Here is a 17,121-nt window from a genome sequence, read left to right as displayed (position 1 = left end):
GGGACACCTCCCACTAGACCAGGTTATTCAAAGACCCATCCAGCCTGGTCTTGAACACCTGCAGGGATGGGGCAGCCACAGCTTCCCTGGGCAACCTGTTCCAGTGCCTCACCACCCTCACAGTAAAGAATTTCTTCCTAATGTCTAATCCAAATCTCCCCTCTTTCAGTTTAAAACCATTAGCCCTTCTCCTATCGCTCCACTCCCTGATAAAGAGTCCCTCCCCACCTCTCCTGTAGGCCCCCTTCAGGTACGAAAAGGCCGCTATAAGGTCTCCCCGGACCCTTCTCTCCCCGATGCTGAACAACCACGATTCTCTCAGCTGTCTTCATAGGAGCGGTGCTCCAGCCCTCTCATCATCTTCGTGGCCCTCTGCTGGACCCATTCCAACAGGTCCATATTCTTCTTATGCTGAAGACTCCAAAGCTGGACAAAGTACTCCAGGTGGGGACTCACAAGAGCAGAGTAGAGGGGCAGACTCACCTCCCACGACCTGCTGGCCATGCTTCTGATGCACCCCAGGATGCAGTTGGCTGTGAGCGCACATTGCCGGCTCATGTTGAACTTCTCATCCACCAACACCCCCAAGTCCTTCTCCTCAGGACTGCTCTCAATCCATTCTCCACCCAACCTGTATTTGTGCTTGAGATTGCTGTGGCCCACATGCAGGACCTTGCACTGGGCCTTCTTGAACTTCATGATGTTCTCACAAGCCCACCTCTCAAGCCTGTCCAGGTTCCTCTGGATGGCATCCCTTACTTTTCAGTAAGCTTGAATATTTTTTTGGGGATGTTTTTGCCTTCTTTCATTCTGCAAATGATTTCTTTTTTCCTCATTTTGAAGGAGCTTGTATTTATTATTACAGATATTATAGCACTGATTTTACTTTTGGGTCATGTTCTCTTTGGCCTCATCAATAAAGAGACCATTTGGGACACTGCTGTTTCAGTGGCAATGTTCCAGTCCCAGCAAAATCATGGTCCTGAAAGGTTATTTTCTAAAGGGCATGTGAGATGTGCGGAGTCAGGACCAGCAGAAACATAGTATATCCTCAGCAAGATGAGTGCTCAACACTAAATACAATGATTCCTCAGAGCTTGACATCACCATTGCTATGCTTGATGTGGGAAGAACTGGATCTGACAAGTTCAGCTGCAGATCATGTCCTTCAAAACATTAAGGCTTTTGGGAATTTGCTACTGAAATGTACAAAGGTCACAGAACAATCAGACAGTTGTGTGAACAGCAGAAATCAACAATCCTGTCTTCCTGTGAGTTTGAACTTCAAGACTGAGTCTTTTAAGGATTAAACTCCAGCCTTAAAGGGTGTAAGTAGATTTTTTTTTTTTCTCTTGTCCTTGGCTGCCTGCTATGAAAATTGTGGGAACGCAGTAGTTCTGAGGCCTCTGTTCTTCTGTCCCATTTGGTTTAATTTGGCCCACTGATTCAAATGTATTTTGTTGGGGGAGTCAGACCTGTTCAGCCCTTTGGCCTTCTTCCAGTATTCGCCTTCCTCATGGTTTCTTTGGTGCTCTAGTTTTGTCACAGACAGCTCTGAAAACTGGTGCAATGCTTTTAATCTCTCTTTGCATCCATCCTTCCTGTTTGGAAAATGAAAGGGATGGTTTTCCTTCATCATGAAGGATTGTAACATCATCATCCATGTTGATGAACCTTATTTGAGCTCTTTGAAAATGAAAATCAAAGGGAATAATTGTAAATTTTTGTCCAGTAATATTTCTTAAAAGGTTGCATTAGCACTGCACATTAGCATAAGATTCCAGAGTATGGTTTATTGGTAATAAATCTCGTTTAAAGCTTTTCAACAGATTACCACCCTCAGTAACATGTGGGGAGTGTGCTCTATGCTAATGAGTAAAATGAACTGGGTTGCAAATAGCCTTCTAAACTGTGCAACGGCAACCGTGGCAACTCAGTCTGTAATGTGTTTTTGACGAATGAATTGTCCTGCATCACAGAGGGATTCTTTGGTGGTGAAGTGTGCTTTCTAAGCCATAAGACAGTTCTGTTACCATTTTTTGTTTGGTTGGTTTCCTCTTGCTCTGATTCAAGGCTTGTGTATGAATTTTTTAGTCCCTTTAATTTCTGGGACAGTTACAATGTCCTGACCTTCTTTGGAAAAATAATTATTTGTATGTTATTTTGAAGATTGCTTATTTTCCATGTCTAGTTACTTAATATATAAAATAAAAAATTACATCTGTAGATGCTTTACAGGCTGCTGTCTAGACTGCCAAAAGTAGCAGAAAATCTTACAAATCTAACAATTGTACAGTAATAACATAAAATATTACAAATATGGAATCTCATAAACTCTTTGCTCCCTTCTTTTTGGCCTTTCATGGGTGCTAGACAAAACACAACATGGTTATTATGTAAATTATAGTCTTTGAAGCACTTAATAATAACTTAAGGATGGGAGTAAGGTAATGGGTTATGTAAAGGTATGCAAGCTGGTCATCTTATAATAAATAAGTGGTTGTGAGAAACAAGTCATTTCCAGTTACTTTTACAATTCCTCCTCCATGTCTTCAAACTCTTTTCCCTTAAACATTTTCAGTGCAAATGGCATGAAAGCAGAAAAAAAGAGAAGTAAACAGAACATCACTGTCACAAAAAGAAAACAGACAAATTTGGCAATAGATGCCACAACTCCTCTATCAGAAGTGCCACTGAGTATCTTACAAATGACACCTGTGTGATATCTCCTCTGAGAGATCCATAGTAGAAAGTGCCATGGCGAAATTAAATCAGGAACTCTCCCTGCTGGAAAACAGCAGCTCTGTTTCATTTTAGAAACAGTTCTGGGGCATACAGGGTTTCTGTAGGTGCTGTTGTCCTTGGGTTTGTTTTGTGGGGGGGATTTGGGAGATTGCCACTTGGTATAGTGGAGCACCACAGTTCCTTTCCATCCTTCACATGTTGACTGGTTTCCCCATGTAGCTTTTAAGTGAAGGGTTTACAATGGTCAGAGTGTCTTCCTTGTCCCCTATGGGGACAAACCTAAAGCAGAGGTATCAAAACTGTATTCAGGCCAGGCCATGCAGGGAGCAGGACATCTCTCTAGGGAGTAGGCAGCAAGATGGGTCTGCCATGTGACTTGGGATGGCGAAGATTATTAAATGCCTTTCCGAGCCGCATGCAGAAGTTGTGCAGGCCGTGCTTGGGAATCCCTGAAGACAGCAATTACATTGCAACACTTTTGACTCAAGGGCATCTGTGTCAAAATCATTAATCAGATAAAACACTCATATGAGTAGAGACTGCAGGATGAAGCACCGGATGTAACATAACTGTATCTTCTGACAACTGGAAAAAAGTATTCAAGTTTTAACATTGGATGGGTGTTGTAATTTTTTGACGGCAGCAGAGTGCTGGAATTTGCATTAATTGTAAAAAATGCAATGACTGTACTGTTTTAACAGTTGGCATAAGGAAAACCTCATTGAGAACAAATGAGTCATAAAAAGAACTAGGTTTACACACAGTAATTAACTTCTCTTTGTCCTGGTGTATGATCTGTTAGATGCTGGCACTGGGCCATCATGATAAAGGAGATCAAGATATCTATTCAGAAAAACTGCCTACTTCTCCTTTTTTCATCTTCACTTCTATACAAAACAGAAATTCTACATCTCCTTAAAATGCAAAGTTTGGGGATTCTGTAGCAGGTTGTGTTAGTTACATAACTATAACAAAGAGAATAGCAGAAGCTCAATGCAGTATATGTACAGGATCATGCGTATGTGGTGATATGTATGTGGTTTTGTAAATCCTAACGTATTAGCAAGTTTTGCAGTCCGTGATTATCTTGATTTGCCCTTCTGGCAGCAATTTCATTGGCTTCTGTGAAATGTCTGTATGTGTGAGGAGTTAAAAAAAACTCGCAGAACTGCATTGGTAAATTAAAATTTGCGATATCAAGGCAGTAAAACATTAAAATTCAACTTCATTATACTTAAAGTTTGTTCTGTGTCCTTACGGTTTACTTTAGTTTTATATACAGTATAAATCATTTACAGAAGCTCAAAGCTTTGAAAGGTACAATACTGAAGAGGTACAATGCCTAAGTTTTGTAGGTTGCTTTTTTTTCTGATTGGTTGTCTTCATTTGAGTTGCAGTTGTGGTTTTAAACATAAACTTTACTTATCAATGGATACCTTTGGCATTGTTTTTCTAACCAAAATCCCTCGTCTGACTATATTTAGTGGAACTGGGGTGCTCTTTTGCGAAAGAGAGGGAGAAGAGGAAAGTCTATGAAGAAGCCGTGTAGGTTTTCATTTATGACTATAATACTAATATATGTTTTCATAGCAGTGAAATGCAAATACTTTAGAGCTCCTGTTCGTTGTTGGCAAGTGAAAGCCAAATACATATTAGCATTAAAATGATAAGAACTTATGTGACTGATACAATCAATCACTTAGATGACTGATACAATTTGGCTGTCGAAGGTGACATCCAAAAGAAAACAAATAGTATAAATCAAACCAGATTTAAATTGTAAATATTTGTCTTAATTTTATACATCATGCCTAGTGCCAATAGCAATATGTGTGTGTGTGCTCTAAAACACACTTTTACCCACATAGTGTACCTTTATGTTTTCCTTATACTTCTTTGTTGAGATCAAAAGAAATAACATGCTCCACTTAGTCATTTCTTTCAAAAGCAAAATCCCACCACCGTACTTTGATTGGTATTTGTGACCTATCTTAACATGCTGGGGAGAGGCAGGTGAGGAAGGTCTGGGAGCATTTGCTGGAGTAGCGCATTGTCCATGCTGGGTCACCGATTGATGTGTGACCCAAGCTGGCAGTTGCTATAGAAGCATTGGTAGCTAACCCTGTTCTAGATGAAATCAGATTTACTCTTCTCAGATCCTCCCAGCCAAAGGAAGAGCCGTATTATGGACTAACTGGGATTGCTGTAGCAATCTGAGACTTTAGGGCTTCCTGACAGGTATTTCTGCAAAGCAGGTCCCGCTGCCAGCGCCTTGGCAGTGCAGAAGCAGGAACTCACAGAGGACCGACCACCTCAAAAAAACCCCAGAGTTTTCAGGACAGGGCGTAGACTTAGTGTTTGGTTGGAAGAAAGCAGAAATGTAGTGGTATCCTGTGTCCCACCCCCAGCCTTGACTCACAGTGCTTTGGGGTTTAAAATGGTCCCTTCTGACTGTTTAAATGGGCATTAGTTTGGTTTCTGTTTGCAATTGTTACTTCTTTTTTTTTTTTTTTTTTGACAAATGCTCCCTGCATAGGAGGATTGAATAAAGAAATAAATGGCATAGTAATTTTCTTTTAGGGTGTGTGTTTTTTAGTGTGCAACTGAATGTGTCCAGCAAAGCCCTTGAGCATGTCCCTAACTCTGCATATTGCTGCTGTGGCAAATTAGACTGCTCATGTCCCTCGCTATGCACATATTTAAGTGCTTTGCTGGATCAGGGCCTGATTTTAGAATAATTTTCAGTTCTGTAAGCTCTCAGCCTACTAATGTTGATAAGACTTTGTATGAAAAATATCTCTACTCTAATTATGTTACATGAGCCACACCACAGGCATGAACTTTTTGGAGTAAGTAGTCAGTACTCTTTTCTAGATGGCAGTCCATACCTTGTCTTACTTCTTACACATGTTCTCTTTTCCACTCAAAGTAGAAATAAAATGTTATTTCTTCGCACGGATATAGAAATACCTTCCTAATCTCTGAATACACATTTATACTGTAGCAGCCTTAGGCCTATATCAGTGATTTCTCTCCCTTTTTTTATTAATCCTTTTTTAATGAGCATTTCTGTTCCTGGGTTTGAATTTCCCCCACTTTTATTAGAAATAGTTTCTCCTAATTATTAAAACTAATACAACTACTTCTAGTTAATTCTTTACTTTCTGTTTCTCTCAGCATGGATATTTAGCTACCTAAATATACAATCTAAATTTTTATCTATAGTTTTTAGATTATCGACTTCAATGGTTTTTATGCATTTGTCGTAATATTTGCATAGTAAATGCTCTGAGACAATACCTGTTTTTCAAACAGAATTTGCTTTAAACCACAAACAGATTTTTTCTTGTTTGGGGCATTGTGAAATTTGTGTGTATTAGCTGTCGGTTTTATACAAAGTCTTAACCATTTTTCCTAGTTCAAGCATCACAGAAATGAAGAATTTTGATATATTTTTTTCTACCTAAAAGGAAAAAACACCAAGAAAATAAGAAAAAATATTTTTAACATATTAGAAGAGAGAAATTTCTACTGAAAAGATTGTGAAATACATATTAAAAGGATAAGTTGGTAGAATTTGTGAATGTAATTCATGTGAGGTACAAATATACTTGTACGGTGAAAACAAATATATGCCAGTATATTTGTGCTCTAAATGTTGAGCACATGTATGGAATGTGTCCAGTGACAAGTGGTGTCCCTCAAGGGTCCGTGCTGGGACCGGTACTGTTTAACATTTTTATCAAAGACATAGAGGGATTGAGAGCACCATCAGCAAGTTCACAGATGACACCAAGCTGTGTGGTGTTGTCGATACGCCAGGGGGACGGGATGTCATTCAGAGGGACCTGGACAGGCTGGAGAGGTGGGCCCAGGTGAACCTCATGAGGTTCAACAAAAGCAAGTGCAGGATTCTGCACCTGGCCCGAAACAATCCTTGGAACAAATACAGTCTGGGGGATGAGGTATTAGAAAGCAGCCCTGAGGAAAGGGACTTGGGGGTGCTGATGGACGAGAAGCTGGACACGAGCAGGCAGTGTGCACTTGCCGACCAGAAGGCAAATCACATCCTGGGCTGCATCAAAAGAAGTGTTGCCAGCAGATCCAGAGAGGTGATTCTGCCTCTTTGCTCTGCTCTGGTGAGACCTCTCCTGGAGTACTGTGTGCAGGTCTGGAGCCCTCAATATAGAAAGGACATGGACCTGATGGAGCGGGTCCAGAGGAGGGCCACTAAAATGATCAGAGGGTTGGAGCACCTCTGCTCTGAGGACAGGCTGAGGGAGCTGGGGTTGTTCAGCCTGGAGAAGAGGAGGCTCCGGGGAGACCTCATAGCAGCCTTCCAGTACCTGAGGGGGGCCTACAGGAAGGCTGGGGAGGGTCTGTTTACAAAGGCTGTCAGTGACAGGACGAGGGGCAATGGTTTTAAGTTGGATAAGGGGAGATTTAGATTGGATATTAGGAAAAAGTTCTTTACTGTGAGGGTGGTGGAACACTGGAATAGGTTGCCCAGGGAGGTGGTTGAGGCCCCTTCCCTTGAGATATTCAAGGTGAAGCTCAACGAGGCCCTGGGCAACCTCATCTAGTTGGGGGTGTCCCTGCTGACTGCAGGAAGGTCGGTCTAGATGACCTTTGGTGGTCCCTTCCGGCCTGGACCAATCTATGAATCTATGAGTTATGACCTCACCAAAGTAAAGGACAAAACTGCTGCTGGCTTCACTGGACTTGTGGCAGAGAATCATAGAATTGTTCAGTTGGAAAAGTCCTTTAAGATCATCTAGTCCAACCATTAATATAACACTGCCAAATCCACCACTAAACCATGTCCCTCAGGAATCATTTTCTAGGAATTACTGAGTGAAAAATTACCTGTTTGTCACAGAAAACCTCTTCACTTTAAGCATATGATGAATCTCACTAAAACTAATGTAAAACAACCTTAAGAGTATCTCCTTTATGTTTAAACTTAGGCCCACATATGAAGCTTTAATCTGTGTGTTGTGCAGTATGCTTTCCAAAAATTATAAGTAAGATTGGATTTACTTGTGATTTTGTTGTTTAATGCTACTTATCCATGCCTAATAGTGCTAATAACTTGGTGGCAATAAAACTATCTTGTGATTGTTCTCTTCCCATAAAAATAGGTACCCAGGACCTGGTGCCAAGTCAGATACCCATCACTTGAGAGCAGTTTGTATTCATTGTGCTATGATAAGACTTAAAAAATAGAAACTACTCAGTGTAACACCCAAAGCAAGCTGCTTGTGCTATGCACACTATTGCCTCTTACTGAGGATTTGCTGATTTAGTTTGAAGAACATTTGTGCTCTTTATTAAAATATGAGCAAAATTTTAATTTTTTTTTCATACAAGCAGCCTGCAAGCAGAATAGGCACCATCCGGCTGCGATGCTGTTTTTCCTTGCTGACTCAAAGACTTATGTGGTAAACTGCTGTTGTGCAAATTGCAAAAGGAAGGAGAGAGTCAGACCCTGAGGTAACAATATTCATATGGACTACAGAATTCAGCGTTTTCTTTGAAGTTTGCCCTTGTGCAGAGCAGGCCTACTTAATATGTTACCCTGCGTGTTGAAGGCATATGTGGAAGTGCAAATATTGCATAAATGAAATGCTGGACCCTGCTCAGGCTTGTATTTTACTCATAGTTAGTATTCCAGGACTGGAGCTTAATATTTGCTTTTCTTAAATATTTGTGCCAAGAAAACACAACAGTGTAGAAGTGAATGTACAATTAAAAGATTTCTTCAATTCAAATGGGTTGAAGTGCTTGCTTTCACTGATCCCCAGCTCTATTCTTCTCTTTCTTCAGCAGAATTATTTCTTCTTTTGTACAAAGCCAATTTTTTTGACCAGACAGAAATTTTTTCAATGCTATTTTCTTGGCATATTCTTGACAAGTAAATGTACTAGTAGCATTCTTTATTGTAATAGAGATCCCTGTTCTCAAATGCCACCTAATCTGCTTAAGGAAAGGTATGGATCTCTGCATTTGACTTCAATTCTCTAGTCCTCTTCAGCCATTTTATTTTAGTCATAACAGGATTAATAAATTTCCATGAGGTAAAGAAGAGTATGAAGGAGCTTCAAGGGCTGTTAATATCAATTTTTTTTATTTTTTTTTCTGTGCCTGTTCTTCAAGAAGCAAAATAGAAATTCTTCCTTTTTGTAGGGTTGTATTTAACAGAAAATTATTATCTCTAAGTTCATTATATTCATATGATGATCCAGACTGTTGAGCAACTTTACTATTTTCTGCACTTTGGAAGGACATGGTTTCAGAGGTTGTCGTAACTCCTTCAAATCAGCAGTAATTCATTTTAGAAATCTCATGAAACAACTGAGGGGTGGTGCCAGTTCAAAGAACATGATGGTTGTGCAGTGTTCTTTGCAGGGAATCATCATGGGTGTGTTGTTCTTCCAATGGGAAACCCCCAGGAATCCTTTGCTCAGGAACTTGCAGGAGTGGGTTCTTGATTATACTAAATGGGGTGAATCACAGCAGTGATGGTTTATTGTGTCTCTCACTCTAACCCCCAAATTTCCCAGACACGGAAAGATAGCATTTCTACATAATGAAGGATTTTCTGATATTGATGGAAAACAAGGGCATTGAAAGTCAGGAAGAACTAAACATCAAGTGAACTATTTGATACTATTATTCATCAAATGAGTCATGTAATAGTGCTTGAATACATAAATTAAAAACAGTAATATACCTCATTTTAGAGCTGAAGAATATTCAAACATGAGTATTCAATAAAATTCAGCTGTGACTTAGGTTCCTTAAAGTGAGATGGCGTTATCTCAGATTGTCATTCCAAAGTGTGAGAAGGGAATTTGTCTCTGGTTCACATCCACCTGCCTTAGTATTCATACATTTAGTGGGAGAAGCAGGAGGTGATACCAAACAAGGACTCCATAGGTTCAGGCTATAAGCAGCATTTCTAGGAGCAAAGGGCATGCAGGGGCTCCAGTTCCTTTCTCTGTCCTCCTTCTGTTGCAGTGCAGTTTCACCACTAACGCAGGGGGCTGTGCCATAGCTGTCACACACCGTGATTATTTTGGAAGACTGATACATGGTCAGGCAGGGAGCTTGCCTTGCAGTCTCTTGTATTTCGACATATGGCCAATTGCAATCTGTCCTTTGACAGGGTCCAGCGTTGTTCTGCTCTAACCAAACTATAGGTGGATGTAAACAGCCAATGGCTTTTCCTTTTGATTACAAGATCATCATTACTTCTCCAGTTCATTCTCATCTGTTTGTTGGAAGTTAGGAGAGGACAGTGTTTATACTAACATATAGGCATACAGAGGGAGAGAGAAAATATATATATATACATTGTGTACATATATACAGAGTGTGTGTATATATATATATATATACACTACTATACTATACATATATATTGAGAGAGTATAAGGTTATAAAACACCAGGGCTTTGTTTTTGTGTAATGACTTGTGGTGGCATCTTTCTTTTCCTTTCTTTTAAGAACACTAGCAGTCAGGCCTAGAATACATTGTACCAATAACTCCAGGAGGATTTTTCCATTTTTCCTGAATAAGTTTTATATATTGATTTCCTGGAAACTCAGTTTTTTCAAGTTGTCTTTGGGGTCCTCACTGAAACTTTGAAGTAGGTGCTGTCTAAGATGCTACCTATGGGCAGCAGTGAGGGATACAAGCTTCCAGAGGATGACTTAGACTTGCAGGTTACAAAATCTGAAATTTCTGTTGTTTCAACAATGGCTTTACATCCCTGCTCTGCCACCCACAGGTCTCCTAAATCTTTCTTCTTTTCCATGTCAAACTCTTCTTTCCAGATTGTCTCCCTGCACCGGAGTCCTTGATCTTCCCCTCCCTTTCCCCTAGGAGAAAATCTACCTTGTCTCTGACTCACTGCCACGTTTAGCCCCCTCATGCCATTGAGTGTTTGTCCCACAGATCCAAGGTTGTTTCCTCACTCCACCCCTTGATTTGTGACTGTACCCTGTCTGTTCCTTGCATTCAACTTCTCTCTCAGAGATCTTCCAACACCCCTTTGAAGATTACCCATCATTAAAAGTCATAATTAACATAAAAGATAAAATATGCAGGAGTAGGAGGCAAAGCACATACTCCTAGTGCTGTTTCATACTGACTATATATCTCAGTTTTCAGGTTTCTCCTGCAAGTCCAAGCAAGCAACTCGGTAAGCTCAAAGTATTTAATATAGTATATGGTGTTCTGTGCCTTGGTTTGCATTATTTGACAACCAGTTTTCAGGTTCGTTTCTATGAATCTTCAGTAGTGCCAAGTTCTCTTCAAAACTCACTACACTTCAGTAGAAGTATTTTTGGGTATGATGTGTCTGTGCATGTATGAACATATACATAAAAATATTATATACGCATGCACACACATTTATCCTTCCAATATGTTAAGATTTTTGTTATTTCCTTGTCTAAGCTAACTGGTGCAGATATTCATGGCACTGACAAGGTAAACTGAGCAGTAGAAAAAAACATGCAGTTTCAGAGTGATTACTGATAAACATTAAAGAGTTTATGTGGTGACTAATATTTTAGAATGAGGAATTACCAATTCATTGGGGTATCCGATGAGAAATGAGCAAAATTGGCTGATTGCAGTCATGATTGCTAAATTGCAGGCTCCTCTGTGTTGCAAAAAAAAAACCAAAAAAACAAACAAACAAAAAAACCAAACAAACAAACAAAAAAAAAAAACCAAACAAAAAAAAACCCCAGCTGCAAACTGGAATACAGCTTTCATCAGAAAACTGCTCCTTTTTTTTTCCAGGTAATCTTTCTCAGTTATTATTTGTATAAAACCTTCAATACTAGGAGCAAGCTCCTTTGTTTCCCTTCTGAAAGGCACGATTCAGTACTTGCTTGCAGTGGAACGTGAGGCTTTGGGAATTTTTGCACTCTGTTTTGTGCCGTACCTGTTGGTGGGGTGAGGGAGTGCAATAGAAAGTCTTTCTCTGAGCAAAACTTGGGCTTAAAGGAGCATTCTGGTTTACCGGCAATCTTTCTAAAATGTCTTACCGACTTTAGGTTTTTGCCGTACCTTCACAATACCATATGGTATTGTGCAGCTTCTGACACATCTTTTAAGGCTTTTGATAAGATGCTAATCTGGGTTTGCAAGGAAGTCCTGTAGGTGGCCAGGCAGAACTGCCCTCCTTGTTTCCTCTCCTCTTATTGCTCACTCATGCTGTTGTGGACTTTTTACAGAAATAAGACTCATCCTAGCCTTTGCATAGAATCACTTTATTTTTAGGAAAGATTATGTTGAAGCAACTTCGTCCTTTTTGTTTTATGTCTCCTCTGGTTTTTCACATCCCTCCCCCAAATGTTGCGCTTGCGTAACTCAGCGTGAGTTAAGTGGATTCAGTCGAAACTCAGCTCCTTTTGTATATCTCCTTGCAATCTAAGGAAGAGACTTGTTTTAAAAGAATCAGTCTATTAGTTTTGCATTCATGAACAGTGAAATTATCTTACCTGCAGGCACAAAGTGCAACTTGCTTTCTTCCTGTGGTTGGTCTCTGGTTCATAATATTTATGTGCCATATTTTGGTGCTACCTGATAACAGCCCCCAGTGTAAATTAAAGTAGCCATGGGCTGGTGAATTTAGCACCCACCGACTGTGGCCCCAGGGGACCACCCCAGAAGCCAAAGACTAGTTGGACCCTGTGGATGTCCCAAACCACATTCCCTTTCACTGGCTCTGCCTCTTACACAAAAGCCTAGGAGGGAATGTTTAAAGATTGACTCCTGGGGATTTCCTTATGCCAAAGGCATCATTTGATGGGCAGCTGAGGTAGGTTTTGAACTGTATAATACCACTGGAATTGGTGCAAAGCAGGTGGAACAGACCCAAGATCAGCCCACAGACTTTAATTGCATGATGACTCAGATAATGCTTCTTAAAGTTGGGCTTTTTCTCCTTCTCCCCCTCTATCGACTTGAAAAAAATTGTGCTCCATATTTTTATTTAGTTACCAAACCCAAATTGCCTGGACTGGGGCATTTCAATCAAGTGCCACTTAATCCCATTTAGATTTTTTTTTTATTTTATTTTTTGCTGAGCAGGTGTCTAAAGGTGAATTGGCTGTGAGGTGGGGTGGGGTGGACATGTACTGATGAAATAAACCAACTTGTGTCTGGCTTCTCTTTTAGAAGATCTTCAACGTCATAGTGTCACTTGCAATGACACAAAAGTTATATTTGTGGTTTTGTTCTTCAAGTGACAGACTTACCTCTCCCCTGAAACATTTTCTAACCAAAGTGCCAGGAGTACAGCTGGTGAATGAGCTAAATAGCATTTAATTCCTCCCAAAAATTAAACATAAAGATCTGTTTTACTAATGAACTTTGAAAAACAATAATGGTTTGTACCACTTGAGATGTTTTTAAAGCACTGAAACTATTCATATAGTTTTTCACCACTTATACATAAGAGATTTTTAAATTTAAAGAAATTCAATTTAAAGAAATTCAATTTATTTTCACTTACAATATAGGTTTATTTTTATCCAAGTTAGATAAAATATTTTTAGTTGCAAACTTTTAAACCGTATGTTTTGTTAAGCTGGGTGAAATTTGTGTGAACAGATGATAGTCCTCAAGCTTGCCCTTTTCCTGGCAAATACTTTTTTTCAATGAACTGTAATTTTCTGATGAAAGAAACAGCATCTGGAAAAATTCCTAGGTTGGTCCCTTCCTGATCAACCTGCCTTACAAATATGTGCAAGATGTATATTTTTGTAGCCATTCTTTAGTCACCTGGAACTCCAGATTCCCCTTCTTGCAATCAATAGCCATCTAGCTATTGCATCCATATCGTAACACCTCTCCCCTAGAGGTATCTTTATACCATCCCATCCCGTAACACCTTATAGTCTGCTGCTTGTTGTACCTGGATGATTTCTATGGGCATCTCCCTCTTTTGTAAAGGTGCTGGTTTTTAAACTTATCCTCCAACAGGATTCTCACTTCCCACTGGACTGCTTTTCCTTGCATGGCTGGTCTAGCTAACAAAATCAAGAAAAGCCATCGCTTTTCCTCTGTCCTGTGGAGGTAATTGAGTAAAATCTCACCAATCTTCCCATGTCCGCATGCTGCTACCCATGACCTTCTTGTCTCTTACACACCCTTCTGCAGGAGTCTCAGCTCTCCTGCTTGGTGACATGATCTTATTTGAGGATTTACTCATTAGATGTTGCATGCCAGGAATTTTCAGGGATATGAGTCACCAGAAAACCTTGCAGTTACTGGGTCTGTGACTTGTCAGCAGTGAGTACATGGCTTGAGCCAGAAGGAGAAGGCTTGAAGCACATGCAGGTCTTTAGATTTAGATTTCAGATTGGTAATCATGCTGGTTCTCTCATCTTGGACAAACTCATTTAACTATTCCTAGTAATTACAGTTGAAAGGGTTTAGTTTCTTCTTTTTATGCAATTTCTGTCTGCTGGGACTGTGAGAGGACACAGACAATTGCACTGGAGCAGCTGATATGTTACATATTGCCAGTCAATATCTTTCCTCTTCATTGTGTATCAGTGGTGGAAAGGCAATGGGTTTGTTAACTTTATGCCATTGAAAAGTGAGTCATGTCAAGACCACTTTGTCTCTAGCTAGCATTTAGTTATCAGTGGCATTGTAGTGGGATGAGATAAGAAAAGCAGAGTGGTCTCTGCACCAACAGGCTTGCTCTCTGCATAGGTAACCTGTCTGGCCCTGAGAGTGGCCCTGGATCACCCTTGAGGAGACAGCCCATACGTATTCACCAGGTCCAAATCAGGATTTGTGCTTCTCTTTCAAAGCTGGAGACCTACACATGGCTGACGTCTCAGAAAGAATAGACTGGGGAGTCTTGGTGACATAAGGAATCCTTGTGACTATGACCCTATGAAACACCTAATGTAACCTCTGTGCACTGGCTTGTCACTTTACACCAGACGTGGCTTCAGGTACTTGGAAGCACCTCCAGAATGGTGGACACATGCCATGGTGTTCTTTGCGTTGGACCATGAGTCTTTTGGAATGGAATCTATCCCATCTGTGGATTTGTGTGTGTGTATATATACATAAACACACACATATATATATAGCACGTACTTCTTTTTAAACAGCAGATAATCAGAGAGGGAATATTTGGATGTAAGGAGATAATTCTCTCTTCAGTTAGGTCAGAAATCTCCAAAAGTCATTACATACAGTAAATACACTTCTGAAAATTCCAGCATGTGTGAAATTTCTTCCTTGTTTTCTTCCCAGAACGGCTGCTAATCAGAGGAGGGGAATAAAAATTAATATAAAGCATATTCAGGCTTGGCTCTCTGCTATCCTTAAGTAATTGCTGGCCCTTATGGAAAAAGAATGGAAAAGGTACTATGATGCAGCAGAGACTCTGCAATTTTAAGGGAAATTCAAAGAGAAGACCCAGTGGAATAGATGACCAGTTTTCCTTGCCACTGGAATGACAGCATTTTTGTCTCCTCATTAATGAAAACCTTTTAAGTGGAGAGGAAGAAATCATGGTACTAAGGACTGAAGGGACCATAAGAGAAAATTCATAAATAAGATGAAATGGTGATCCAGATGCAGACTTCCTGCCACCAGTGATATTTGCATCTGTATAAGCAAATGGTCATGATGGTACATAAATTAGGAGACAGTAAGTACATAAAATGGCTAACTCTAAAACATCCAGCAGAAAAATGTATATTACTCTCTTTTGTAGAAATACCTGGACACCCCAGTTGGTTCTCCCAGGGACTATGCACATATTGTAGAAAGGAATCCCAGCCCATAGAAGACATAAACAGTCAAAAAGAGAGGGGGGAGAAGATGTGCAAGGAGTTGATATAGCACAAATAAAACCCACCTCTTATGACAGGGGCATCTGCAGAGGACCCCATGGCTGTGCACTGGCTTTGGCTTCACAACCAGTTCCAGGAACCCCTCTGAACACCAGTGTTTGGCAGTAGAATTTGTTCAAAGCAGCGTGGAACCCAGGGCCTTTCAAAATCCACCTACACACAATCATTCCAATGAGGAATAATCTAGCTGTAGTTGAAACAGTGTGTGGTTAGAGCAAACCTCCCCGCTGATGTGGGATGTGTGACAGGCGGCAGAGCACCGAGTTGGCAGTGACACGTGAGGGGTTCCTGAGGAATGGGTGGGCTGCTCGGAGTATGCAGTAGGGGCTCAGGGAGGCTTTTCTCAAGTCATGGGCTGCTGAGAGACTGAAAGACGGAAGAATGTTCCCCAATGGGTTGCCACCTGCGTGGTGGCAACCCATTCTGGCATCCCATAATTTCTCTGCACTCAGTCCCTCTAGACTTCCAGTCTTCAGGGGCGCCATACCAAAACCTCCTTCTGCAGAGCTTCTTCTTCAACCAATGTCCTACAGCTGGGCACTGAAAATGGTTTAAAGTTCACTTGCACCCCAAGGAAAGTCTTTGTGTAATGCTGTGGACGCAGCTAGGGCTTTATGTCCATCCATGCACTCATCCAGGCTGAAACCAGTGGCAGATGCAAAGGTGGAGGAGATGAGAAACAAATGTTATCTTACCACCTGGACAAAGGTTCATGATCACCTCTTGGACGAATCTGATTTTCTTCGTGTGAACTTCTGCCCTCTGCATAGTGCTTTTTGCCGCCTTCTTACATTCATCTGTTGTAATGTTTTTTTGGAAACTGTCACAACTTAGTTTACGCTCTGTTTCTGTGTGATTGCTGTCTGTGGTAATATGTTTCTGTGATAAGGACACGTAGTTGCTCAGTGTTCAGCACTGCCTTTCCTTTAAAATGTATTAGCAGCAGAAGCAAATCCCAGAACATATAATACACATTCTCAGCAGGTCAGAACTGATTTTAGTTTCTTTTTTATAGAATTGTGTAAATTACTGTTTACAACTCAGTACCTTGTAATCCTATTTTTTGTGTGTGTGTGTTTCTTTAACACTTCTTAAAGGGATTTGCTCATTCAAGGAAAAATAATAGTATGTCAATTGCAGCTATCAGTTGGTTTTGATGTCTTAAGACAGCATTGAATGTTTCAAAGTCAATGAATAGCCACTTCACTGCCAGGAATCTGATTTTTCTAAAGAATGCAAATATCCTCCCAGTTTGAGAGTAGCATTTGAATATCCACATTGTATACAGCAGTGGACGAATAAAACAGCTCAGTTCCACAAGCTTTTGGTTTTAAAGGCAAGTGCATTATTAGGACAGTGTACCTCTGGCCCTTGCATTTAGTTTGAAGTAATTAAAGAGCTTGCAATAAGAGGGATATTTCCTTTTATGAGTATTTTTACCCTCTGCCTGTAATGTGTACCAGAAAGATACAT

This window comes from Numenius arquata, chromosome Z (assembly GCF_964106895.1).
Source record: "Numenius arquata chromosome Z, bNumArq3.hap1.1, whole genome shotgun sequence".
NCBI classification, from domain to species: Eukaryota; Metazoa; Chordata; class Aves; order Charadriiformes; family Scolopacidae; genus Numenius; species Numenius arquata.
The sequence above is the reverse complement of the archived record's forward strand: the minus strand, read 5'-3'. Positions refer to the sequence as shown.